Below are 27,587 nucleotides of genomic sequence, written 5' to 3' on the forward strand. Positions count from 1 at the left end.
CCCCCACCCCCAACCCCCCCACCCCCCATCCCCACCCTAAATCCTACACCCCAACCCCTCACCCCCCAAACCGAGAGCTCCTCCTACATTCCAAACCCCTAATACCCAGTCCAGAGCCCTGACACCCCAACCCCCAGCCCTGAGCCCCCGCAAACCCAGAGCCTACCTACACCTCAAACCCCTCATCCCTAGCCCCACCCCAGACCCTACACCCCCAGCCCAGAGCCCTGACCCCCTCCTGCACCCCAACCCCCTGCTTCAGCCCAGAGCCCCCTCCCGCATCCTGAACCCCTCATTCCCAGCCCCACCCCACAGTCCTCACCCCCGTACCCCAACCCTATGCCCCAGCCCTGAGCCCCTCCTAAACCCCTCATCCCCAGCTCTGTTGGGTTGTGGGAATCAACAGTTTTCTTCAACTGGGTCCCCCCCCTCCCCCAAAAGTTTGAAAACCACTAATCTAGACAAATATCCTAGCTTCCAACAGTGGCCAATGCCAGATGCTTTAAAGCAAATGAACAGAACAGGGCAATCATCAAGTGATCTGTCCCCCGTTGTCCAATCCCAGCATCTGGCAGTCAGAGGCATAGGAACACCCAGAATGTTGGAGTGCCTCCCTGACCATCCTGGCTAATAGCCATTGATGGACCTATCATCCATTAACTTATCTAATTCTTTTTTGAACTCAGTTATGGTTTTGGACTTCACAACATCTCCTGGCAATGAGTTCCACAGGTTGACTGTATGTTGTGTGAAGAAATACTTCCTTAAGTTTGTTTTAAACCTGCTGCCTATTAATTTCACTGGGTGACACCTAACTCTTGTGTAATGTGAAGGGGTAAATAACACTTCCCCATTCACTTTCTCCACACTATTCAAGATTTTATAGACCTCTATCATATCCCCCCTTAGTAATATCTTTTCCAAACTGAACAGCCTCAGTCTTTTTAATTTCTTCTCATTTGGAACATGTTCCATACTTTATAATCATCTTTGTTGCCCTTCTCTGTACCTTTTGCATTTTTAATGTGTCTTCTTTTGAGATGGGGTAAATAGAACTGTTTTGTCTCTGCTGCTGCCTGATTGTGTACTTCCAGTTCCAAATGAAGTGTGTGATTGACCAGTCAGTTCATAACTGAGGTTCTAATGTAATTTATATCTGGTTAACTTATTAAAATTGTCATATAACTTTATTAATCAATTCCATGTGTTGTGACGTTGTAATCCATTTGTTTTTTGGAAATATGCTTATGAGTGTGAATATGATGTTACTGGAATATGCTTTATGCAAAAGGTCTCTTGTAAGGTATTATTACAAAGGTTATAACCTACTGAATATATTTCACCTATTTGTACGTATGTAACATTCTTGTATCTGATGCTAGAAATATGAAGTATAATTCTGAGGTCCTATTGTAATTATGCAAAGTGTAGGCCATTAATGGTGGTTTAAAGAATCTTGATGGCTCCCATTGACTAGGACAATTGGTTGTAAATGGCTCTGTTTACTTACAAACCTTTCTGTGTATGTTTAGGCCAACCCAGGAAGAATGAAGGCTGGGGTTTCACAGGACATGTGATCATGTCATCTGATACTGGAATCCATCTTAAATCTGGAACTTATCCATTTACAAGGAAGGGTGGGGACCCAGAGAGACAAAAGATTCCAGCCTTGTGCCAAAGCTATAACAGAGGGTGGAACAGAACAAAGGGGGCTTCCGGTCATGAGAACACCCCTGCTTTCCCCCTAAGATGTCTGCTGGAACTAACAAGGACTGTACCGGGGAAAGGATTGGGTCCAGACTAGGAAGGAGTGTCTGGATGTTAGAGATAGGTGACCTGCTGAGCAGTTTTTGGGTAAATCTGCAGCTTTGGGGGCATGGACCAGACCTGGTCTGTTGTAACAGGCTAGTGTGTCTGGCTCAACAAAGTAGGGTTCTGGAGTTCCAATCTGGCAGGGAAAATGGGCTCAGAGGTAATCTCAGCATGTCAGGTGACACTCCCAAGGGGGTCTCTGTGACTGAACCCGTCACACAAGTAAACATGACATTTTGCAAAAAGAGACTGTTTTCTGCTTGATCTTTTATGGAGGGGAAGAGGCTGTTGCCTTCTCTATAACAGTTAACAGAGGAGCAAATATAGTGGAATAGTATGTACCCCAATTCTGGCACGTGAATATAAATTCTGGTGCTGCCTTCTTGTTATTTTCCATATGGATAAAGTAAGCAATATCTCTTCAGCATGCTTTTTTTCCCTAGCTCTCCCACAAGTGAATTGCATTATTTCCTACCCCTACCCCCAAATTGGCTTATTTAGACGAAAAATGCTCTTTTCTGCAGGAATGCAAGTTTCTCTGCTTCCAGCTTTCTAAAATACTCTGGAGCCTATAGTGATGGGAGTTCCCAGGATGCAACCTAGACTGTGCAACCGCTGAGCTCTCTGTCTCACCAACCTGGGGTATCCCTCTCACTCTGTAATGGTGCATCAAGCCACAAACGTCTGGCAGGTACTGCACTTACACAGACACCCACAGGCAGGGACACACCCAACGGAGTTGCATGAATGCTTTCTCAGCGACTCATGAGCCAACAATAGAGAGTTTCCAAACAATTTCGTGTTCCCCAGCCTTGCACCCCAGAACTGTGCTGTCTCGCACTGGACAGAAGCCTCATTACCCAGTCCACCTCTCCCTCAATATGGAGAGGACACAGACTACCCTCTGTAAAATGGGCTGAGATTTCAACCAAAACACCCTGTTTTAGGTAAAATATAAAACAGATTTATTAGCTACAGAAAGATAGATTTTAAGTGATTATAAGTAGCAGGCATAGAAATCAGAGTTGGTTACTTAAGAAACAAAATAAATTTGCAGTTTGAGTTCTACAAACTAAACAGGATTTGAATAAAGCAGATTCAATAGATGGCACAAACAGGTCACATATCCTGAATATATAGGCTGGAACTCTTTTCTGGCCTGGGACCACCCTCCCCCATTCAAAGTCTCTGTCCTCCAAATGTTTATTCCTGATGTTGAGTTGAGGGGAGAGAGAAGCCAAGTGATGATGTTACTTCCTCTTTTTTATAGTTTCTTCCATCTTGCTGAAAAGGTCTTTGCTGTGAGATGGGCTACTCAATCCCCATTGGTCAAATGTCTCCATTGTCTTTGTGTTCTCCTGGAGAAGTCTCCATTGTGTACAATTCCTGGAATAGTGGATTCTTTGCTTGACTCCTGTTTGGCTATTCCACTGTTGTACGTGAAAGGCTGGCTGTGGGTGTTCCCAACTTCACAAACTTTTTCAGTAACATGTAGAGCAATACTCCATAACCTCACATATAATGTTTACAGCACATACAATCAAACAGGATATTAATGTTCAACAGGTCAAGACTTTTAAAATGATACCTCACAAGACATACTTGGGACAAAACATATCATCATTATATCATCATGGTGAATATGGGGGTTCCAGGGTGCTTCTTTGAGGTAAAAAGTGTCGCAACTATACTGTATCTTAAAGGAGAGATTAAATACCATGCCCTAGTACACAAATTACTAGATATAATATAAACTTGAACCTAGATCTTATTAGATTCTGTAGGAAGATTACTGACTCTAAGTTAAGTTGGTCATCCATAGATTATTATTATAGTCTCTTTTACTTGGTGCCTCCTGTCTCATATAAAGTCAATATCAGAAACACTCTTCTGTATTTCTGCAATAATTATGTAGATGATCATAAACTGTTGTTCAGATTTTTGATTTTGAACAATGAATATAGAACATTGCCATTTCTTGAAAATATTTTTTATTTTTCCTTGTAGTTGTCTCTATTTCCTTGAAACTTATGTGGTTACCTGACTTACCTAAATTGGAAATAACATCTGAATAGGTTCTGAATCTGAATTTTGTCCATGCGATCTTTCCCTGGTAAAGTAATTGTAAATCCAGCCATTAGAGCTTATCATGACAAGTTATCTTAATGCATATAAATATATAAGGATATTTGGCAGATATCTTAATTTAGGTGCTTTGCCCTCCTTCCTATTCTTAGGAAAACGGACATCATTGGTCCTTCTCCCTCCTTTACTCTCTAGTCAGTACAGAATGGCTATGAAATTCAAGATGAGATAATATTAATAAAGCAAATACCCTGATTATTCAATGAGTTTGCAGAAAAGGAAATGCCATAACTTAATTTCTTTGGCATTTCCATGTGACTTTTCATCTTCAGTACTGTCAACATTCAAATGCTTGTGGCTGGAAGCTAAGGAATGACAAATCATATTTTTTTTCCTATTACTTTATAGGCTTTTTGTGCATTTTAGAATTCATTAATGTGGATTTTTCTGTCTAATTACTAGAGCTCCTAAGACCACAGTTTTATTCCAGCAGACTTGATTTTATTCATTTATTTTATCTGAGAGAACATCACAGAGGATTTAGTCATCTTTAGAGAGAGAGAATATGCATGTCCTCATACTCCAGATACCACTAGTTCAAATGCTTGATATTAGAGCTAGGCATTAGAAAGTGTAAGAGGTTAGGACATTCATGTTTTCAGGAAGGGTCCAAAGAAGGGTTTAACTCTTAATACTCCCCAAGTTCAAGTAGTGGCCATTGCCGTGATATGACAGAGCCTATCAATTCTGCATATAGGCTGCCCAAAAATTTGTTAAAGGTTTTCACTAAATTATGCCTGCTCTCTTTTGTGAATAGTTTGGAGTTCCCTGGATGATTAGACACTTAAAATAAGCCTAAAATGCTATCAATTGTCTTTTAATTGTGGTAGCCTCTATTCTAGCATCAGAATTATAAAATAATGTATTTCAGCACTCTTGTTTTTGTCAGTTCCATGCAACTAAAGGGCTGCCTCCTGCACCTACATGATAGGTAATGGGGACAGAGTATCCAGGATACTAAGTAAGGCTATCCTTAGTTTCCTTTTAACGTCCCCTTAGAGGTGATTGTTTATGGGATATATCCCATTAAATTTGCAGAGCCAGAAGACCCTTAGGGAACTCTTTTTGCAACCCTGTGGGTCTATACATTGCTTTGTGGATCCACTAACTTCTGGGAAGCTGCCTTGGTATGCCAATGTTATGGCATCCCATTGTAGCTATGCTAGAGAAATCACAGAAGGGACATCCTGTAGCTTGGAAGTAGCTAACGGAAGTGGAGAGCATACCATGCTGTCTTTGTTGCCTCACCTTCTGCAGGACTAGGAGGCACTTTGTTTCCTAATTTCTCTCTCTTTCCTTTCTGGCCCATGTAATAGAGGGAAGCACAGGATCCAAATCAATTTTGAATAAAATCTCATGAAGTACTGACAACCTTCCATGTTGCTCAGTAAAATGCATTTCTCTTGTCATGCCAAATCCTTGGTTTATATTAGAGTAATTTGTAAAATTAACCAGCCTTGGTGATTCAATAATCCTGAGTTTCTCAATTTGTTTTATGATTTTGTCCTTACAGACTTCAGTCTACATTTAAGGCTACATTCCCATGAAAAGGGCACTGGAAATAAAAATCTCTCTATTGTTTGATACAAAAAAATTAACTTCACCCACTTTATTTTTTAACTCTAAAACCAAAATGTAAAGGATTAAAAGTTTGCTTTCTTTCATGCATGTACGTATTTTGTGGTACTATGGCATCAAACAACTCTAGCATAAGCTCTGTGGGGCAGGGACTAGTTTGTTTTTTTAAGCATTGCTTAGCACAGTTGGCTCCAGGTCCATGACTGGGGGCTTCTAGGTGCTACCATAGTACAAATAAATGCTACAGGGTGCAATTTAATAGAGCTGCAACTAGGTTTTTAATTTGTGGTTTTGCAGAAAAATAGTTGGAACTCAAGAGGTAAGATTTTTATATATCTATGATGCAGATTGTGCAAAGCAGAACAGCATTGGTTCTACCTTAGTTGAACATTTATTTCAGTTTGAATACTCAATTTTCAATAGGGTGGAAGCAGAATTGGTCTCTGCACGTGCAATGAAAACTATTATACACCACTACCTCAATATAACTCCACCCAATATAGCACAAATTTGGATATAATGTGGTAAAGCAGTGCTCTGGACGGGGCTGCGCACTTGGTGGATCAAAGCAAATTCAATATAACACGATTTCACCTATAATGTGGTAAGATTTTTTTGGCTCCCAAGGACAGCATTATATCGAGGTAGAGGTATATTTGCATTTTGAAATATTCAAACTTGCAGCCTGAATATCATCCAAATGTAGGTATTTCTTCCATTACGCAGACACCGCTGCAGTCTTTTAATTCACCTGTCTCCGCTGTGCATTGACGTTTTGTAGGGTGACCAGACAGCAAGTATGAAAAATCGGGGTGGAGTTGGGATAATAGACTATGTAAGAAAAAGCCCCAAATATTGGGACTGTCCCTACAAAATCAGGACACTCTAACCTTTTGTAAGAGCAGAGTAGAAATCATCATTTGTATTTCCTGGGGTTTTGAGAACATTTCTTTTTGACTCTCCTCTCGCTCCCATTATGATCTGTGCGCTTATGCACAGGAACATTTGGCCCATGTGTATTTTGTGCGTTGTTTAATCTGGTGCTAGTCTCCAGTTGTTTGGTCCAGATGTGTGGCTAAGGATTACGAGAAGTGTATGCATGTACTATAGTCTAGGTTCAGAATCATATGCCACCTTTCACAGAGGTGCTGGAACAATTTATAGAGTGGTGATGCTGAGAGCCTTTGAACCAAACTACAAACCTTGCTTATGATGGAAAGCACTTCATGTCAGAAGGTGCACTAGCACTCCCACTTCCAACTTTTATGGCCTTTCAGGCTGAATTTCAGATTACTATAAACCCAACAGTGGAAGGAAAATACGGTGGGGACTGCTCTGTTTTGTCTGGGCCCTGTTGCCTTCCTCATCCCAGTCTCACCCAACCCTGTGGAAATCCCCAGGAGCCCTGGAGGAAAGGTCTCTGGGTCTGGGCCTGGTTTAAGCTGAGTACTGACCCTAACTAGGGAGACGGAAAGGCCATGCCCTGTCTGACGCGCCCTCGCTCGTGAAGCGGCGGCGAGTGTAAAAAAACAATCGGGTCCCCCCTGCACCCGAGGCGACTAGTAGCCAAGTGCGAGGGGCGGCGGGAAGCTGCAGTGGGTAGGAGACGCAGCTCCGAACCTGCCCCCCCTCTCCACACTGACTGCAGGAAGCTGCCGCCTGAGGCGAATGGGCGGGGGAAAGCAAGAGTGAAAAGAAGGACCCGGATGGAGAAGCCTGCCCTTCCCTCTCCGCTCCCTACATGTGCGAGGTGTCCGGAATCTGGCGCGCGCGCGCGCACACATTCACACTCCCCCACCACTTCTACCCGGAGGCCAACGGTCTGGGCACGCCACCCGCATCCGAGAGAGAGGTCTCGGCCGCAAAGCTCGCGACAGGACATGTCCGCCTCGGCGGCGAGAGAGGGTGAGTGAGGGGCGGACGGGCAGCTGCTACTGGGTGCTCCCATGTGGGGTTCGCGGGGGAGGATATATCACGTGACCGGCTGTGCGATAGCTGAGGGCGGGGGGATTATTTATTCCCCTCCGTATCCTGTCCCCTTACTAAGAGATGATAGCGGGCGCTGGCGGTGTGGTCCGCCCAAGGGTCAGGGTAAAGCTAGGCAATGTGTCTCTAGGGTTGGGACTAGCCGAGGCAGAGGGCTGTGAGTGACAGCGAGGGAGATGCTTGGGCCCCTGCTGAAGCTGCTGCAGTCTCCAACCAGTCTAGTGGGAGCTCATGCAACCCCCTACAAAGGCCTGTGGTAGGGTGACCAGACAGCAAATGTGAAAAATTGGGTCGGGAGTGGGGAGCAATAAGAGTTTATATAAGAAAAAGACCCAAAAATGGGGACGGTCCCTGTAAAGTTGGGCCATCTGGTCACCCTAGCATGTGGAGGCCAATGGTGTGGGAGTCAGCAAGCTGTGCACCCCAGCCGTGGACAAGGGTCAGGATGGTGGTGCCAAAGTGAGCCTGTTTCTTGTGCAACAGCAGCAAACCCTCTGAAAATAGAACTCATTTCACTGTGTTCTGGGCTGGAGGCCCTGGGCCTCTGGGAAGCTGACCAGGACCGGGTGAGCTGGAGCAGTGAGATGCCTTTGGCTTAGATTTTGAACAAAAGAATCATTTTGGGGAGTCTGTAAAGTGTTCCTTGTTTCTGTCAGATAAACAGGGCCTGTCTACACAGGGAAATTAAGTGGCATAATTACACGTGTGACTGTAGTGCTATAGTTACACAAATATAACACTTCCCCTCCCCCCTCCTCTCCATGCTGTCTGGAATAAGAGTGTTTTTTTCTTCTTTAGTTTATGTGGCCTTCAGATGTGGCACTCTTACTCTGAATAAATGAGTTTGCATAGTGCATTAGCTGTATAGTGATATCACTAAAAAGTTGTGCCTGGAAATTTCCCCATGTAGAAAAGCCCTTTATGTTCTAGTTTTATCACAAGTTGTTGAACCAGATTCAGGAATCATTGGATGAAAAGTATTTTTGTTACTCAAGAAATTAGACTAGGTCATCATATTGATCCCATTTGGCCTTAAAATGTATGAATGGAAGAGAGACATTTGTCTTGTTTAAAGCGTGGGATTTGGAGTCAGGAAATCTGGTCCTGATGACCAAGTCACATAACTTCCTCTACATTTACTTACTTATGAAAAGGTTAATAACTACTACCTATTTCACAGGGCTTTTTGAAATAATTATTTCTGGTGTGTTTTGAGATGCTTGGACTTTTGTGCAACTGGGATTTGGTTAATCAGCATTGCATGTAAAATAGATAATGTGTTTGCAGCACATATGTATGTAGGGTGTAAAGCAGCTTAAAATTGGTGAAAGATTTTGGGATTTTCTGCATAGAAGGAAGAATAAATAATTGTTACAAAAAATGTCTACACATGCATTTGTTACCTTTGCCTTTTCCATGTTTGTGCAACTTTTATGTTCAATTTTGATTAATTTTCTTTCATGTGCTTGAGAAACCTGGCTATACAAATTACTCATCCAAACATTGAAAATAGACAATATTATAAGAACATAAAAATGGCCTTACTGGGTCAGACTAAAGGTCCATCTAGTCCAGTATCCTGTCTTCCGACAGTGGCCAATGTCAGGTGCCCCCACAGGGAATGAACCGAACAGGTAATCAAGTGATCCGTTCCTTGTCGCCTGTTCCCATCTTCTGGCGAACAGAGGGTAGGGACATCATCGCTGCCCACCTAGCTAATAGCCATTGATGGACCTATCCTCCATGAATTTATCTAGTTCTTTTTTGAACACTGTTAGAGTCTTGGCCTTCACAACATCCTCTGGCAAAGAGTTCCACAGGTTGACTGTGTGTTGTGTGAAGAAAAACTTATTTTTGTTTGTTTTAAACCCGCTGACTATTAATTTCCTTTGGTGACCCCATAGTTCTTGTGTTATGAGCAGGTGTATATAACACTCCCTTACTTACTTTCTCCACACCAGTCATGATTTTATAGACCTCTATCATATACCCCCTTAGTCATTTTTTTTCCAAGCTGAAAAGTCCCATATGGCAGCATTTCCTTACCCCTAATCATTTTTGTTGCCCTTTTCTAAACCTTTTCCAATTCCAATGTATCTTTTTTGAGATGGGGTGACCATATCTGCATGCAGTATTCAAGATGTGGGTGTACCATGGATTTATATAGAGGCAATACAATATTTTCTGTCTTATTATCTATCCCTTTCTTAATGATTCCTAACATTCTGTTTTGCTTTTTTGACTGCCACTGCGCATTGAGTGGATGTGTTCAGAGAACTATCCACAATGATTCCAAGATCTTTCTTTGGTGGTATCAGCTAATTTAGACCTCATCCTTTTATACATATAGTTGGGATTATATTTTCCAATGTGCATTACTTTGCATTTATCAGCGTTGAATTTCATCTGCCATTTTGTTGCCCAGTCACCCAGTTTTGAGAAGTCCTTTTGTAGCACTCTGCAGTATGCCTGGGATAAGGCATATGTGACTTTTGTGACTAGTCACAACTAGCAATGCATCTTAAACAGCAAGCTATACAGTAGACAAAGTCCAAAGAATAATTTGCTGGTTAATGAAGTAAATATGAGACAATCACTATGCATTTGGATCTTAGACTGTCTTGGACATTTCATAAACAGTAAAAACACTTCGAAATTATTACAAATTATTTGCTCAGCTCTCATTAGTATGCATAAAGTATTTAGACAAACACCAACCAGTCATGTTAAAATATTACTCAGTACTATGAGTACAATATCTATATTCATTTATGTTTATATGTAAGGGGAGCTGTGGCTCTTAAGGTTACATAGGTTTCCTCTTCAGATGGAAAAATGCCCAACTTTTGAATTAATAAAACTGTTATTTTGATGACCTCTTCAGCAGCAACATTTGACACTTCATGAAGTTCTGTTTTAATGTTTGGCGTTCAGTCTAGTTCTATTTTGAAGTTGCTTGATCCCACATACTTGGTTACTGCTAAATAACATGTGTACGTGATATAGCTTATGTTCAGAACTTAATACTGTCAATGCAGGTTTTTCTCACACCAGTTTACAACAAACTATGTGGGAATTGAGGATGCCCAGTACCTTATAGGAAGTGCTCTACCTTTCAAAATTGGGCTATGTCTGAGGAAATTTAAAGAAATTAGCTATTTAAAATTAGACTGGACAGAACACTAGAAAATAATCTTGAAGGAGCAATCCTATGGTGGTTTAGAGATTATAAAATTATAGGGTTTTTTCCATCTCTAATTTGTAATCCATGTTTAGGATTTATTTGAATTAAACATTCAGTAAAGCAAATATCTTATTTTGCAAAACAGTCCAGCAAATCAAGGGTGGATTCTTGTGCAGTGGAATGGTAACAAACCATTATAGTATAACATTTGGAAAGGGAGTATATTTTTATTTTGAAAACTAATTTAGATTATATAAATAAATGTTTGGGTGCAGGGAAGAGGAAACTGTACCCAGAGGTTATGTTTTAATATATCACCTCCATTCTCATCCCTCTTCTCTGGCTCCTTTTTCTAATAACTGAAGCCCACATACTTTCGGCTTCATTGCCCTTTTCTTAGCCTTCTACCTTCAGACATCTATCCCTTCTTTCAGTTGTAGGGACAATAATAATAATTAATTAAAAACGTTAACTTTCACAAACATTTTTAAAAAATGTACATTACTGTCAAGACTCATCCATTACTAACCAGAATAACTGCATGATCTTATAATGAGGGTCCTACTCAGTTCATGGTCCATTTTGGTCAATTTCAGTCATAGGCTTTTAAAAATAATCAGTTCCATGGTTTCAGATATTTACATCTGAAATTTCACTGTGTTATAGCCATAGGGATCCCAACCCAAAAGAGGGTGTGCAGGGGTGTAGCAAGGCTACCCTTAGTGGGGAGGATGTTCACGGTATTGCCACTGTACTTCTGCATTGCTGCTGATAGGGGCACTGCCTTCAGAGTTGGGCAGCCGGAGAGCAGAGAGTAGTGCAGAAGTGAGGATTGCGTGGTATGGGGGGCGGTCACCACTCTTTGGGTGGGTCCCTCTGGTCAGAGGGGTGGTGTGGTCCCTGCTCCCCCAGCCAGCACAAGGCCCCTTTAGTCCCAAGCACTGGGACTGGAGCTGGGGAGGGCAGAGCTGGGGGCAAGGGTGCCGGAACCTTTGTAGAAGCTCCACAGCCGTTCTCTGTTCAGTGTTTCCTCCTCCCCACCTCCTCCAGGGCTGGGGAGCAATGGGGCAGGAAGTGGGGTGGGGTTGCAGAGCTTCCTGGAGCTGCGGGAGGTTCTAAGACATGGGTCTGACCTGGCCCCGGGAGTGGCCTTTGCAGGAGAAGAGGAAGTCCCATCCCTCCCCAGCCCTGCCAGGACTAGCAGCTGGAGCCTGGGTGCATGATAGAAGCCCTGGCTGGATCACCTCTGTCCCTGCCTTGGCAGATTTTACAGGGCAGACCAGATTTCAAGGTCTGTGATGCATTTTTCATGGCCATGAAATTGATGGGGCCTTACTTATAGTTTTATATCTAGGACCTTTCACACAGACCTGATTAGTGTCAAAGCGAAAGTTGGTAAACTTAGTAATTAGCAAGATCTGCATCAAGTTAAACAAACGTGAAACACCATTTAACACCTGTAACCCTAAAGATAATGATTGAGATTTTTCAAAGCTAACCAGCGGATATAGCTACACAATTCCTATTAATATTTGTGCATAGGTATTATGTTATTTTAAGTCATACATTTCACTCTTTGTCATAACAAAAGTGCCAGAGAACAAACATCAACATTCTTCCTTTTAAATGCCAGCTTCTGAGAAATTTCTACTGTGAGAATTGTATTGTTCTTACTAGATTGAACTGGTTCCATAAGCCTCCCAAATCTAGGCAACTGCAGATGCTTTTCCTAGGTATGGGCAGATAGCTAAAAAGAAAATAGTTAAAGCTAAATACCAAATCTGTCCCTTCTTAAAGCAGTGTCAAAAACTCAGCCCAAGTGCCAGATATCAGTTGTCATAGCAAAAGTTCCAAAACACAACCACCAATCTTCTCCCCTCACCCTGCTTTTTTTTCTATACGCTTCTTTATTCTTCATACTGGGAATCTGCAACCCCCTAAATATGTTTTGATTACAAAAGAAAAAAGTAGTAGTGTAGAATTTAAATGTTTCAGATGTAAAAACATTCCAACTCAGGGATTATGCACATGATTGAGAATTTGAATTCAGAAAGATTTCAAAGCATGGTCAGACTTGAAGTCTTGCATATTATACTGTAACTGTGGAAAAAGGACAGGGGAAAGCACCTCTGGGCTTGATCTCTTAGTTAAATTTAACTGGAATGACAAATGATCCTAGTGTTATATTGTGAATCATGTTATTCAAGGTGCCAAAGAATCAGATTTGAATGCACTGAAATGAGTTTTACTATATAAATTTGTAATTCAGTAAAATATTTTCACATCACAAAACTAGGATACTAGAACTTGAATCAAATCCACTTGCTCAGAACAGCTTGCAGGATCAGGGTCTTGATTTGTAATTTGTAATGCTTTTTTTGTTTTGCTTTTTAAATACATATATAAATTTAAACATAATTCCACAAGAACTAATTTGTGATCTTCAATTTTTAGTTTTAATGTCAAATCCATTGTAAATGTGTTGAAATAGAGAATATAAAAGGGGGACACAATTTTTAATATTAGTATTAAGGCAAGTCAAGTACTGTGTTTTTGTTTAACATAGAGAACTATTTTAGGTTTAAGAGCTCATTAGTTTTCTTTATTGTACAACATAGTCTTCAAAACAGCTCTAAGGTGTAATTCCTGTCAAGTAGAACTTAAAGGGATATTCATTAATTTAATATTTTCCAGAGTCTAAACATGTTTTTTGTATCGTTTTTTCATGTAACACTTAAGTTTACTACAACTGAAGTAGATTGTAAAGGGGGAAAACTATTTTTTGCATTTGACAGCACTTTGTGTATAATCACTTTCAACAGTTTCCTGTGTACAGTTAGTTTTCCATTTTTTGTTTGCTTGAATTTTTAATGCAGCATGGAGGGGGAGAGAACATTTTAAAATGGGGGATTATGAAGTGGAATTGTTAAACCACAAAATATTGTTAGGGGGACTGTGGCAGGTGTACTGTCTGAAACTATTTTTAAATCGCATTGTGAAATTGACTGGATTCCCAGTTGACGGTATCCCTTTAAAGATTTGTTATCAATATGTTCATGTTGTTTTTGGTAGAGTTTTATGTTTCTCTAGAGCAATATTTTTTAAGATTGTATAACAGCCATTTTTAAAGTAGGTTGGGGGTTCTTTCACCAGTTGTCAGTATTTGATTTGTTTGTTGTCCTTTAATCACAGTCTGTGAGTACACCTCTACCCCGATATAACGCAACCCGATGTAGCACGAATTCGGATATAATGTGGTAAGGCAGCGCTCTGAGCGGTATGTTAAGGGTGGGAGGTGGGCAGAAGGTGGGTGGGCAAGCGGGGTGAGGAGGCGAATGGGGAGGTGAGCGGCAGACAGGAAGGGGATGAGGGGATGGGCGGGAAGACAGCGAACAGAAGAGTAATGGGCGGACAGATGCAGGGAAGTGCACCGGACAGGTGATGGGGAGACTAGCAGGGAGGTGAGTGGCAGGCAGATGGGCAGGTAGGTGGGATGAGGAGGCAAGCGGTGGCCGGGCGGGCAGGAGCGTTGAGTGGATGATGAGGAGACTAGTGGGGAGGCTCATTTGTCTCGAGCCCCACACCTCTCAAGGGACAGCTCCGACATGTTGCTCTGAGTGGTGTGTTAAGGGTGCCAGGCTGGGGCCAAGGAGTTGGATAAGGGGCAGAGGGTCTTGGAGGGCGGTCAGGGGACAAGGAGCCTTTCCTGCCTGATATAATGGAATTTCACCTATAATGCAGAAAGATTTTTTGGCTCCCGAGGACCACGTTATATTGTGGTAGAGGTGTACCTACCTGGGGAATTAGAAATTTTGGTAATTGAGGCCTTTTCATCTAATAGACAAATGAGTATAAGATTAAATGGCTGAAAGTTGAAGCTAGACGAATTCAGATTAAAAATAATATGCACATTTTAAATAGGACAATTGGAACAATTTACCTAGCAATATGGTAGATTCCCTATCACTGGCTGTTTTTAAATCAAGATTGGATGTTTGTCTAAAAGATGGGGGGGAAAGATAGCTCAGTAGTTTGAGCATTGATCTGCTAAACCCAGGGTTGTACGTTCCCTCCTTGAGGGGGCCATTTAGAGAACTGGGGTAAAAATTGTCTGGGGATTGGTCCTGCTTTGAGCAGGGGGTTGGACTAGATGACCTCCTGAGGTCCCTTCCAATTCTATGATTCTGTGTGCTCTGGTTCATACAGGAGCTAATTCAGGGAAACCTGTGGCCTGTGTTAAACAAGAGGTCAGACTAGATGATTACATTGGTTCATTCTGGCCTTTTAATCTATTAATCTGTATATCTACATTTATATATGTATGCATCTTGAAATAATTGTGGAGGACTTTTGGATGATATTTTATTCCTTTTATGCTTATGAAACCTATATACTTTAATTTACGTCAAGTGCTTTTTCTTGGCCTGATACCATTTCATATAAGTGATCATCCTTCAACATGTATGTTTCCAGTAGATCTCCAAACCCAAAACTACAGTTTAAAATAATTTAAATTAAAAATAAAATTTGGCAGTGCTTATTCAAAAATTTGTCTTTTTACTACGTATTGCTGTGTACTAGGTAACTTACATTTGCTTTCTGTTAAGAGGTAATGTTAGCTGTTAGTGCACAGGATTGTGACTCAGGACTCTTGAGTTTATTCAGAACTCAATCACTGCTTTGCTGTAGGAACTTTGGCATGTTGGTTAAATCTCTGTGTAGTTGGTTTACTCTTTAAAACTAATGTAATACTTATCTAATCCACACAAGCAAGTTTCACCACACCTAATGTTAGTAAAATGTTTTGATGTCATCAGATGAAAAGTGCTATAGAAGTCATAAACAGACTATTAAGGGTTAATGCCTCTTTTACCTGTAAGGGGTTAAGAAGCTCAGTGAACCTGGCTGACACCTGACCAGAGGACCAATAATGGGATAAGATACTTTCAAATCTTGGTGGAGGGAAGTCTTTGTTTGTGCTCTTTGTTTTGGGTGTTGTTTGCTCTTGGGAATAAGAGGGACCAGACGTCCATCCAGGCTCTCCAAATCCTTCTGAGTCAGTCTCTCATGTTTCAAAATTGTAAGTAATAGCCAGGCAAGGCAGATGAGTCTTATTTTTGTTTTCTCAACCTGTAAATGTCCTTTTTTTTGCTGAGAGGATTTTACCTCTGCTTGCTGTAACTTTGAACCTAAGGCTAGAGGGGGTTTCTCTGGGCTATACGAATTTGATTACCCTGTAAAGTATTTTCCATCCTGATTCTCTACAGAGATGATTTTTCTTTCTTCTTATTAAAAGCTCTCTTTTTAAGACTAATTGATTTTCTTGTTTTAAGATCCAAGGGGATTGGATCTGGACTCACAAGGAACTGGTGGGGGAAAGTTAGGGGGAGTGGTTAATTTCTCCTTGTTTTAAGATCCAAGGGGTTTGGATCTGTGTTCACTAGGGAATTGGTGAAGTCCCTCAAGGCCACCCAGGGAGGGGAGAGTTTTGGGGGGATAGGAAGTGCTCCAGACACTAAAATTTCTGAATGTTGGCAAAGTTACCAGATCTAAGCTAGTAATTAAGCTTAGAAGTGTCCATGCAGGTCCCCACATTTGTACCCTAAAGTTCAGAGTGGGGAAGGAACCTTGACAGAAGTGTAAGTGTTACTAACAATGATTATTAAATAAAATGTTGGTACAGGCTTCAGTTAGTTATTCACTTCCAAAATAGCACCAGAGCACTAAATAGTCATGCTTTTTAAAAATCGATTCTGTGCAAGACCAGATATCTTTTCTTCCTTGTGGATTACTGGTTGCATTGCATGAAATTGTGTCATTGGCAAAACACTAGTTTAACAAATCTTGGGAAAATCTTGAGCTACTTAGCAAAGCAAAAGAACTTGGGGAAGAATTGCAGTTAAAAATGTCATGAATTTCTTAATTCCATGCTTCAGGTGTTAAACTGTTACAGAAAATAAAAGAGAAATTATTGGATTTTTTCCATTAGTTATTTGAATAAAGAGAGAAATGGAGCTTTGTCATTGTTGACTACAAGCGTGTTTCAGGTGTACATGGCAAAAAGACCTGCAGAACTACTTTGAATGTGGGGGAAAAAAGAGAAGCATTGGTAGAGTATAGGGAACAGGATCAGACAGTCAAGTATCAGGGGTAGCTGTGTTAGTCTGTATCCACAAAAACAAGAAGTAGTCTGGTGGCACCTTAAAAAGTAACAGATTTATTTGGTCATAAGCTTTCATGGGTTAAAAAACCTCACTTCTTCAGATGCATGGAATGAAAGTTACAGATGGCAGGCATTATATAATGACACAATCAGATAATGGAGATGAGCACAGATGTAGGCCATGGTGGCAAGATAAAGATAAGATTTTTTGGGGAATGTTGAAGTGTAGTGTTATACTGTAATATGGTTTAATGTTCTGCATTTATGCAAATTTATCTGGCATGCGTATGAACCAAGATTGTACTTAATCACTGAACTGTGTCTGCAGATGACATCTACCAACCAAAGAAACTCCTTGATAAAATTGAAATTCTAGATTTAAAGATCTATGTTTTGAATGTTGTATTTGCCAAATGTCCTCAACTGTAACAAATTGCAGTGAATATTCCCAATAGCCAGCTGTCATGGACTCACAGGTTCTACCCACTCTTGGCCTGTGGTCCCTGGGGGGAACCCCCTTCAGTGCAACAGCCCTTCTCAGGGGTCCACTCTCTCCTGGGGGTTAAGCCCCTCCACCTTCTAGAACCGCACCTCTCTGAGCCTTAGCATGCCTATCTCTTCCTGTGGGCCCCCTCAGGGAGTCCACTCGCTCTGGACCCCTGGGACCTCCACTCCCAGAGGGAATAATGCAACCCTGCTGTTCTCTAGACTGGAGTGAGTCTCAGCCAGTGTAAAACAGGAGGGTTTATTGAGTGTCTGAACACAGCACAGGAAACTCTGAGGGCCCTCAAGCCTGGCCTCCCTCAGCACAGTACATCTAAATCTCCCCTGTGTCCAGGTGGTCTCTGCCTGCACTCTCTCTCTAGTCTCGAGCCCCCTGCTTTCCAGCTGCGCATCTGATATCACCTTCCCCAAGCCCTGCCTCTGTCCATTGTCTTCTATCCAGGTAAACAGGGTCGCCTGGGCCTCCTCTCCTCTCAGCCGTCCTTTGTACCCCTGTGGCTGGAACTGGCTGGTCAGGTCGCCGGGGTCCTCTCTTCGCAGCCCATTGTCCTGCCACTGGCCATAACCTTCTGTGACTCCCGAGCTGGGCCTCCCAGTCACCAGGTCACCAGTTGCTTGGGTATCCATTCTCCAGGCCATTGACTGGGGTCCCAAGTTCCGTCGCTGATCCTCTGTAACAACAAACTCACTCTCCCATCCCCATGTTAAATCAGTAATGCCCAGGGAAACTGTGTCCCACCCCCTCTGCATGCAAACCATTGAAAAAACCAAGAAGAAAAAACCAAGAAACCCCCCCACTTTGTCTCACCAGCATCAAAGGGATAGTCAACACACCATTTGTTTAAAATGTATTTAATCAAATGCAGAAGTCTCCTGGTGCATGGAGCATGTCTCTAGGGATGAAAGATTAGGTTTTGTTTTATTTAATGTTCAGTTTTGCCAAAAAAAACAACAACAACAAAACCAAACAAATGTAGCTTAAAGGATAAACAAAAACATTAGTATTTAAACAAGTTAGTAAAATCTTGCTTAAGACCACCGCGTGATCCTGGTTGGGTGTGGAACAGTGTAAGACTGGAAACAATGGGAAGTTAGGGCATTTAGTAGGGTAGTGTTTGAGTATGCATGAGTTGAGGGAAGCAAAATGCCAGATTTTGTGTTCTACAGCAGTGGCTCTCAACCTTTCCAGCCTACTGAACCCCTTTCAGGAGTCTGATTTGTCTTGCGTACCCCCAAGTTTCACCTCACTTAAAAATGACTTGTTATAAAATCAGACATAAAAATACAAAAGTGTCACTGCACACTATTACTGAAAAATTGCTTACTTTCTCATTTTACCATATTATTATTAATCAGTTGGCATGTATATATGTTGTACTTACATTTCAGTGTATAGTACACTGCTACCTCAATATAACGCCACCCGATATAACACGAATTTGGATATAATGCGGTAAAGCAGTGCTCCGGGTGGACAGGGCTGCGCACTCCGGTGCATCAAAACAAGTTCAATCTAATACAGTTTCACCTATAATGCGGTAAGATTTTTTGGCTCCCAAGGACAGCGTTATATTGAGGTAGAGATGTATATAGAGTAGTATAAACAAGTCCATTGTATGAAATTTTAGTTTGTGATGATTTCACTAGTGCTTTCTATGTAATTTTTTGTAAAACTAGGCAAATATCTAGATGAGTTTATGTACCCCCGAGAGACCTCTGCGTACTCCCAGGGATACATGTATCCCTGGTTGATCACCACTGTTCTACAGGGTCTTTCTTGGTACTTGGAAGGCATGATTCAAAATTGGAGTTTCTGGCTGCCAAGTTGTGGAAATCTGCATAACTGGAGGTTTCTGGTTTTTATTTTCATTAAGTTAATAAATCCCAGTTTTCTATGCTTAAAATAGATAATGAAACTAAGATCTAGTAAACTTGTGTAAGAAACTCATATTCCTATGAGAATTTTTATTCTACTTCCGAACTCTTATTGTTCTTATAAAAGTCTACTTTTAAAGCCTAACATGATGTCAAGTATTGAACAAAACTTGTTTTCTCAGTACATTTTGTTTCTTTGTAACCATTTTATAAACATCTTAGTAAGAAATTACAGGTGTGAACTGAAATTCTATCAAAAATTTTGTCCTGAGTCAGTTATTCCCAAACTTAAATACTTCCCTGTTAATTTGATTTTCCAGTCTCTTGTAAATCAGTTAAGTTTTGTAGAGTAAGTTAAATCAACTATAACATCAGTGCAGGTAATTACGTAGTCACGGTAAGCATACAAAGAACACTTAAATTACCTATGGTTATTCTGTTGTCTTATCAGTCCTTTTCTTAACAGTTCCTAACGTTTTGTTAGCTTTTTTGACTACCACTAGCCATTGAGCAGATGTTCTCAGAGAACTATCCACAATCACTCCAAGATTTCTTTCATGGAGATAATAGCTAATGGAGACCCTGTTGTTTTGAATATACAGTGAAAGCTTTTTTATCCAGCATGTTGGAGGAGTGGGGGGTGCTGGTAAGTGGAAAAATTCCAGTTAACTAAGAGGGAGGGAGTTCGGATGCGGGGTTGGGGGTTGGAGTGTGGGAGGGAGTGCAGGGTCTGAGCTCTGGGAGGGAATTTGGATGCGGAAGGAGAATCGGGGCAGAGGATTGGGGTGCAGGAGGAGTTTTGGGGTGCCAGATTTAGGAGGCACTCGCCTTGAGTGGTTCCATGTAGGCAGCGACCTGTCTCTGCTCTTCCTAGGCAGAGGTGTGGCTAGGCAGCTCTGCATGTTGCTTCCGCCCGCAGGTGCCGCCTCTGCAGCTCCCTTGGGCGCGGAGCCAGTGCTTGCGGCAGGGTAGGAGCAGTGCGCAGAGTTGCCTAGCCGTGCCTCCACCTAGGAACAGCAGGGACAGGTCGCCACGTGGGGAATCACTTGAGGTGAGTACCCCCTGGATCTAGCACCCCGGAACCCTCCCATGCCCCAACCCCCTGCCCCAAGCCCCCTCTTGCACCCAAACTCCCTCCCAGAGTTCACATCCCAACTCCTAGTCCCACATCCCCTTCTGAACTCCGAACCCCTTGTGGCCGTTTCTCTGCCTAGGAGCAGTAGGGACATGTTACTGCTTCCAGGGAGCCACGCGGAATCGGCTAGGGAGCCTATCGGCCCTGCACCAACCAGATTATAAACTGGTTTCTATGAAGATTAGAAATGCTGGTTTACAGAGCTTTCTGGTTGGTGCAAGGCTGGATAACTCAGCTTTTACTATATATAGTTAGGGTTATGTTTTCCAATGTGCATTACTTTGCATATATTACCATTGAATTTCATCTGCCATTTTGTTGCCCAGACACCCAGTTTTGCGAGATACCCTTGTAATTCTTTGTAGTCTGCTTTAAATTTAACTGTTGTGAGTAATGTCTGCCACCTCATGGTTCATCCCTTTTTCCAGATCTTTTATGAATATATTAAACAGCACCGGTCCCAGTACCGAGCCCTAGGGGACACTGCTATTTACTTGCCTCCATTTTGAAAACTGACCATTTATTCCAAACCTTTGTTTCCTATCTTTTAACCAGTAACTGATCCATGAGAGGACCGTCCCTGTAATCCTGTGACTGCTTAGTTTGCTTGAGAGCCTTTGGTGAGGGACCTTTTCAAAGGCTTTCTGAATGTCCAAATATCCCATATCCACTTGATCACCCTTGTCCACGTATTTGTTGATCCATCCTCAAAGAACACTCATAGATTGATGAGGCATGATATCCTTTATAAAAGCCACGTTGACTCATTCCCCAACAAATTGTTTTCATGTGTGTGTCTGATCATTTTGTGTTTTACTGTAGTTTCAACTTATTTGCCTGGTACTGAAGTTAGGCTTACTGGTTTGTAATTGCCAGGATTGCCTCTGGAATCTTTTTAAAATATAAGCTTTATGTTAACTATCCGCCAGTCATCTGATGCAGAGGCTGATTTAACAGATAGGTTACAATTCACTGTTAGTAGTTCTGTAATTTCATGTTTGAGTTGCAGTTGTTTGTGTGTAACTGAAGGGTATATTCTGGCCCTAAATGTTTAGCAATAGATGTTTTCAAGGCAGGTCCTTTAAAGCCAATGAGCACATAATATATCTAGTCACAACCAGTTGCTAGGTAAATCCGTGGATGTCCCCCACATGGAAGATGACGCAAAAAGCTTCTTGATCTGGACACGGCAGAGAATAAATACAGGCACAGGAATGGATTTTAAGTGGCAGGCTGGAACTTTATTAAACTTAACACAGGGAAGGGGCACTACTCGCCTGGGCACCCATAATCTCACATGCCAGGCATTTGAAGTGGTTCCAGTGAGGGGGGGTTACAGAGTTCCCACTGTATAACCCATAACTTGGGGGAGACTTTCTCAGCCTTCTGCTAGAACTCAGCTTGCTCCTCTGAATACTGCCACTGCTCCTATCCCATAACCACAAGGAGCATCAAAATTCCTGGTCATTTATTTCTGGAAGCCATTTCTTTTAGCCTTTTAAATGATCTGGAAACTGGCCCCAAGTTGCAACAAACTAATATCTGTACCAAGTAATACCATGAGTTACTAAATCCCATTCCTGTTTAACCTAACTGTGCCTCCAGGATGCTGAGAGGAAGGTGAAAAACCCACTATGCGTATGCCAGTTTGGCCCCCAAAAGAATATAAATTCTTTCCTGACCCTGTAAGAGATTGATTGTTTGGACTTGCTGTATCAGCAAGACGCAGCTCCAGCGCTACAGTTACAGGGGGAATGGCTTCTGAAATAGAGCAAAACAATGCTCCACGTGGCCAGGCCTGGGGTTAAAAGTAATGAAAGGGATGAGCAAGGGACCAATCTTCTCCCTTCTCCCCCAACTGACCCATGAGTGGATAAAGCCTCTGGAGGGGAGGAGAGGGGAGGGGCCGTTGCTGTGTCCCCCAATGAGTACTCTCGTACTCTCCTTCCCCTTTTTTCTGGGGCTGTCCCAGTCGCTGCCTGTCATTTCACTGTGTCACAGCACTTCATATAATTTTATGAAAGTATGCTAATGAATGTGAATATAATGTAACTGAAATATGCTTCATGCAAAAGGCTTCTTGTAAGGTATCATTACAAAGCTTATAATCTACTGAGTGTGGTCATCCTATATGTATAAATGTATTATTCTTGTATCTGAAACTAGAAATATGAAATATAACTCTCAGGTCCTATTGTAATTATGCAAAGTGTTAGCCATTAATGGTGACTTGGAATCTTGATGGCTCCCATTAACTGGGACAATTGGTTGTAAATGGCTCTGTTTACTTGCAACCCTTCCTGTGAGTCAGGCCAGGAAGAATGAAGGCTTAGGGGGTCTCACAGGAAATGTGACCATGTTATGTGGTACTGGAATCCATCTTAAACCTCGTGCTTTTCCATTTAGAAGGGGGAGTGGAGCCTCAGAGAGACAAAAGATTCCTGCCTTGTGTCAAAGCTATATAAGAGTGTGGAACAGAACAGAGGAAGCTGCAGTCATGAGAAATCCCCTAGCTACCACCTGAGCTGGAACAAGGACTGTACCAGGGGAAAGGATTGGGCCCAGACTATAAAGGAGTCTAGTCTGTGAAAGAAGCTTGTTGGAACATCTCTGAGGGTGAGATTTATCTGTAATCAGTTTCTTAATGTATTAGGCTTAAACTTGTGTGTTTTTGTTTTATGTTGCTTGGTAACTTACTTTGTTCTGTCTGTTTATTACTTGGAACCAAATCTTACTTTTTATATTTAATAAAATCACTTTTGTTTATTAATTGACCCAGAGTAAGTAAGTAATGCCTGGAGGAGCAGATGGCTATGCATATCTCTCTATCAGTGTTATAGAAGGCAGACAATTTATGAAGTTACCCTGTGAAATGGGTTTATTTTGGGTTTGGATCCCATTGGGAGCTGGGTGTCTGGGTGCTAGAGACAGGAGCACTTCTTAAGCTGTTTTCAGTTAAGTCTGCAGCTTTGGGGTGCATGATTCAGACCCTGGGTCTGTGTTGGAGCAGACTGGTGTGTCTGGCTTGACAAGGCAGGGTTCTGGAGGCCCAAACTGGCAGAGAAAATGGGCTCAGAGGTTGTCTCAGCACCTCAGGTGGCAGTCCCCAATGCGGTTTCTGAGACCCAACCTGTCACAATCAAGTTTTCCACATGTTGGGCAGATTGGCCATATCCTAACCTCATTATTACTTCCATCTCTTCATGAGGCTGCAATGTTAGGCAAAAATAAAGCAACTGTGAGCCCAGCGAGGGTGAAAATTAGAGATGAGGACTGCAATTATCCCATAGTAAGGCATCTGACTGCGGTGCCTTCCACCTGCCAGCTGTTTGGAGAACAGCTGGTTTGATCAGAATTGGCAAAGCCAAGTAGAGTGTCTGTCCTGTTTGGTTTATTGAAGCTGTGATCTTTATTTCTCTGAAACAAGTGTGTTTGCTGCTTCATTAGCTGTGTGCCAGGCAGCAACCAGCACCATGCCTAGAAAACGACTAACAACCCAAATTAAGCCTATTTGTATTTGCAGCTGGCAACCATGAACCTTTCATCTCTCAGCATCTCTAACTAAAACTGTTCTATGCTCTATTGAACACAATGAATCAGACCCTCTGGCACTGGTTCTTAAGCTGTTCTTCATCAGCTGAAGTTCAAGATAGCTTTCAGTAACCCAGAGAATAATTGAGAAAAGAATGATGTTCATTATGCAGTACAACCTTGAAATTTTTCTTTTTTTTGTGAGAGATTCTGACAACTGTAAAATCTTTCTGTGGGCTTGTTAAGGCTCTGTTTTAACCACCACCATAAAATTCTTTAATATCCTAAAGCTCCAAAGCAAATGGAAGTTATAGAGCTTATTAAATAGTTTTCAGATGTTCTAGTTAAATCCAGATGTTAATATTATCAGTTATGAACTCATAGACTACAATGTATATGTATAACCATTGCACTCAGTATATAGAGTTTTAACATACATAATATTTGGGCACTTGGCTAAATATTAATGATTAAAGCCATTAATTGAATGTATGAAAACTGGATTAAATCTGGGCATAATGCCAAAAGCTGCACAACAGGAGATAAGTGTAATTATGCTCCCTCTAGGTTTTCACACTGAATTGTGAAACACAAACAAAACAAAACACCACACTTGTATTACTTTTATCCTTGTATAAAACTGAAATCACAGATAACGAGTAAATAGTCTTTATTAGTATCCTCAGGTTGGCCAGTTGCATTTATTTCCAAAAGGCTGTAAATAGTGTTAGAAGCGTGCTGCAAAGTTAACATTGTTTTTATTTGTTTTAAACAGTATTTCATTGCAACTCTGAATGTACTGTTTCAAAATTTACCATTAAAAAAGAAATTTGCAATATTATAGTACCAGACCTTGTTATAGGCTCTACTTCACAAGTAGCTTGAGATGCATTCTAACTTGCATCTTAATCCATTACCTGCTACAAAAATGCAAAGAATATTGATTAATACAACAGTGTTGGAGCTGGCAAGCAGAAGATAAAAATGACCATCTTATTTTTTTTTTATAAATATAATTTCACTGCATTGTAGCTGTACTGTGTCTTTTTAAAAAAAACGAGGAGTACTTGTGGCACCTTAGAGACTAAAAAATTTATTTGAGCATAAGTTTTCGTGAGGTGAGTTTTTGACCATGAAAGCTTATGTCCAAGTAAATTTGTTGGTCTCTAAGGAGCCACAAATACTCCTCGTTCTTTTTGCTAATACGGACTAATGCAGCAACCACTCTGAAATGTGTCTTTTTAGTGGCTGTTCTTCCAACGCAGTTAATGTAGTTTTGCCCCATCAAAATAATCAGACTATCTACCATGTAATGCCATGATACTTTCAGACTGTAGCTCTCAAGTGGCTCTTTAATATTAGTGTCTCCTGCGGCTCTTTGCAGCACATGATATTAAAACACTGCGTGATTTAATTTTAACCAATCAGGATGCTTTTAGTAGGTTATTAAACAATTGTAGTTGATATAATAATACTTGCTCAGTCATTTTGCTGTGAGAATTGTATATAGATAAAATATTTCTCCTGGCATCCTTTTTCAATATGAATATGTAGTAATATAATAAATGAAACAATGAAGTTTATACTGCTGTAGCTCTTTTGGGTAATGTTGATCACTAATTTGGCTCCTGAACCACTGTTGTTTCAGTATCGCTGATGTTGTGGACTAATAATAGTCAAAACACCAGCTTTCAGTTCTAGGGAAGAAGTGCTAAAATGTCTAAAGTCTTCAGTATATTAATTTTTAGCCAGAAGCACACTTTTTATGGCAGCATTATTAACCCAAGAAAATAGAGTAAATTATTTAATATTTTCTTAGTATTTTTATTCATAGATATATTCTGCAAAAATAGGTCTGCAAAAATGTTCCTGTACATTGGTGATAAAGGAACTCCCTCTGTAATTGAATCACAACTTTGTAGCAACTGTGATAGAGAGGAGCTAACTGTTCTCAGTGAGAAGCCAGAAAATAGAATTGTGAAGATGATTAGTCAAGTACAAAGACTAAGTAAACTAAATGAATGACTGAGACTAGTGGTGACTGGGTAGTTGGGGTAATATCTTTTATTGGACCAATTTCTGTCGGTGAGAGAGAAAAGTTTACTCAGAGCTCAAAAGGGTCTCTCTTATCAACAGAAGTTTGTCTAATAAAAGATATTCCCTCACTAACCGTGTCTCTAATATCCTGGGACCAACATGGCTGCTGCATGACACCAATGATGTCACATTAACTTACAGTTGGTGCTTTACTTATATAGTATCAAACATTTTATAAGTCTGATATAGATCTCAAACCGTTGTTCATAAAGTACAAGGTTCTAGAATACAAAGTCATAGAAGTTGAACTTTTCTTACAATTATGCACAATATCTTGGAGCGTATATAACAAGGGTGATTAATGTGATGCCTTAAACATGAGGAAATCAGCAGCAATGTATGCTTCAGAGCATCAAACACATATACGTTACATTTATGCATATCTTTTTTCTTATACTTTTACAGTCCATAGTGGTGAAAAAATCTTTTTTCAGTCATTTCTGAAATGAGAAACAGATGTTGAAGACTCCTGGGGGAGGGCGAAAGGGGCAGCTGGGATCTTGAGGGGGGCAACCGGGGGCTGCTCTCCCCTGGGATCCCGGTTGCAGCCCCCGGCCGCCCCCCTCGAGAGCCCGGCTACCCTTTTCCACCTCCCCCAGGAGTCTGCGTGCGGCAGCAGCAGAGTCCTGGGTACGGGGCTGGCAGCCAGGACCCCGGGCGTTCAGGGTGGCAATGGAGCCTGACAGTTAAACATTTAAACCAGTACAGTTTTAATAGTTTAAAAGTTTACTTTTTTTAAATACTATTTACATCCCTATCTAATATAAACATTGAAGTTAGTTGTCCAGTTTTTATAAATCAAATTTTATAAAACTTCAGAAATAGAAAACTGTTAAAAAAGAGTTATGGTTGTCAGTGTGTTCCAGTGGAGTTCAGTGAACACTCAGAAGAAATTGTAGACTTCCTTTATAAAATTCTGTTCTTGAAACTCCCAGTGCATTAACATGGGTGAATATAGAGTTGCAGCCAGTTCCCCACTGTCACGTAATCCATTGTTCAATGGCACTCCACTTCACTTGCATCACCCACCAATGTTACTTTGTCCAGTTGTTTTGTAGTGAAAATATTCTGTTGGCAGTATACTATTGATTTTATGTATTGTATATTGAGGCCACGATCTTGTGAAGACTTAAGCACATGCTTAATTTTATGCACTGTGAGCAATTCATCTGGCTTTGAGACTGCTCACAATGTGTAAAGTTAAGCATATGCTTGTGCCTATGTACGGTTGGGGCCTAAATGTGTAGTAAACTTTTAGAAAGTAATAACATAGTCCCAAACTAGATTAAATTATAGAATTGAGCGTAAATTCTTAGGGCATGTGTGGTCCTTCCTGCATGAAAATATGATAAATTCTTTCAACTCTGTATTTATAGATGGTGTCTTTATGGATAATTTTTAAATAAATATTATTAATATATGTTTGTCTCTGTACTACAAATAGGACATTCCTAGTTGCTCATACACTGTGTCCTGCTATATTTTATCTGATTTCTCATAGCCAAATACTTTCAACAGTTAAAAGTGAAGCTATAAAAAGCTTTCTTTAGATTTAAATATTTTAAAATCATTAATGG

The 27,587-nt window shown here is 41.1% G+C and overlaps 1 protein-coding gene across 4 annotated transcripts in view; it reads left to right on the forward strand.

The window, feature by feature from the left end:
* Positions 1–7,253: 7,253 nt before the first annotated feature.
* MRTFB (myocardin related transcription factor B) overlaps positions 7,254–27,587 on the forward strand; it is a 200,763-nt gene continuing 180,429 nt past the window's right edge. For 2 of the 4 annotated variants that reach the window (XM_032779665.2, XM_032779673.2), the window contains exon 1: positions 7,309–7,440. The gene's annotated coding sequence lies outside the window, so the exon portion shown is untranslated. Of the gene's footprint in view, positions 7,441–27,587 lie in introns of all 4 variants that reach the window. The other 2 variants (XM_032779668.2, XM_032779669.2) reach the window with 2 other exon arrangements.

This window comes from Chelonoidis abingdonii, chromosome 9 (genome assembly GCF_003597395.2).
Source record: "Chelonoidis abingdonii isolate Lonesome George chromosome 9, CheloAbing_2.0, whole genome shotgun sequence".
Taxonomy (NCBI): domain Eukaryota; kingdom Metazoa; phylum Chordata; order Testudines; family Testudinidae; genus Chelonoidis; species Chelonoidis abingdonii.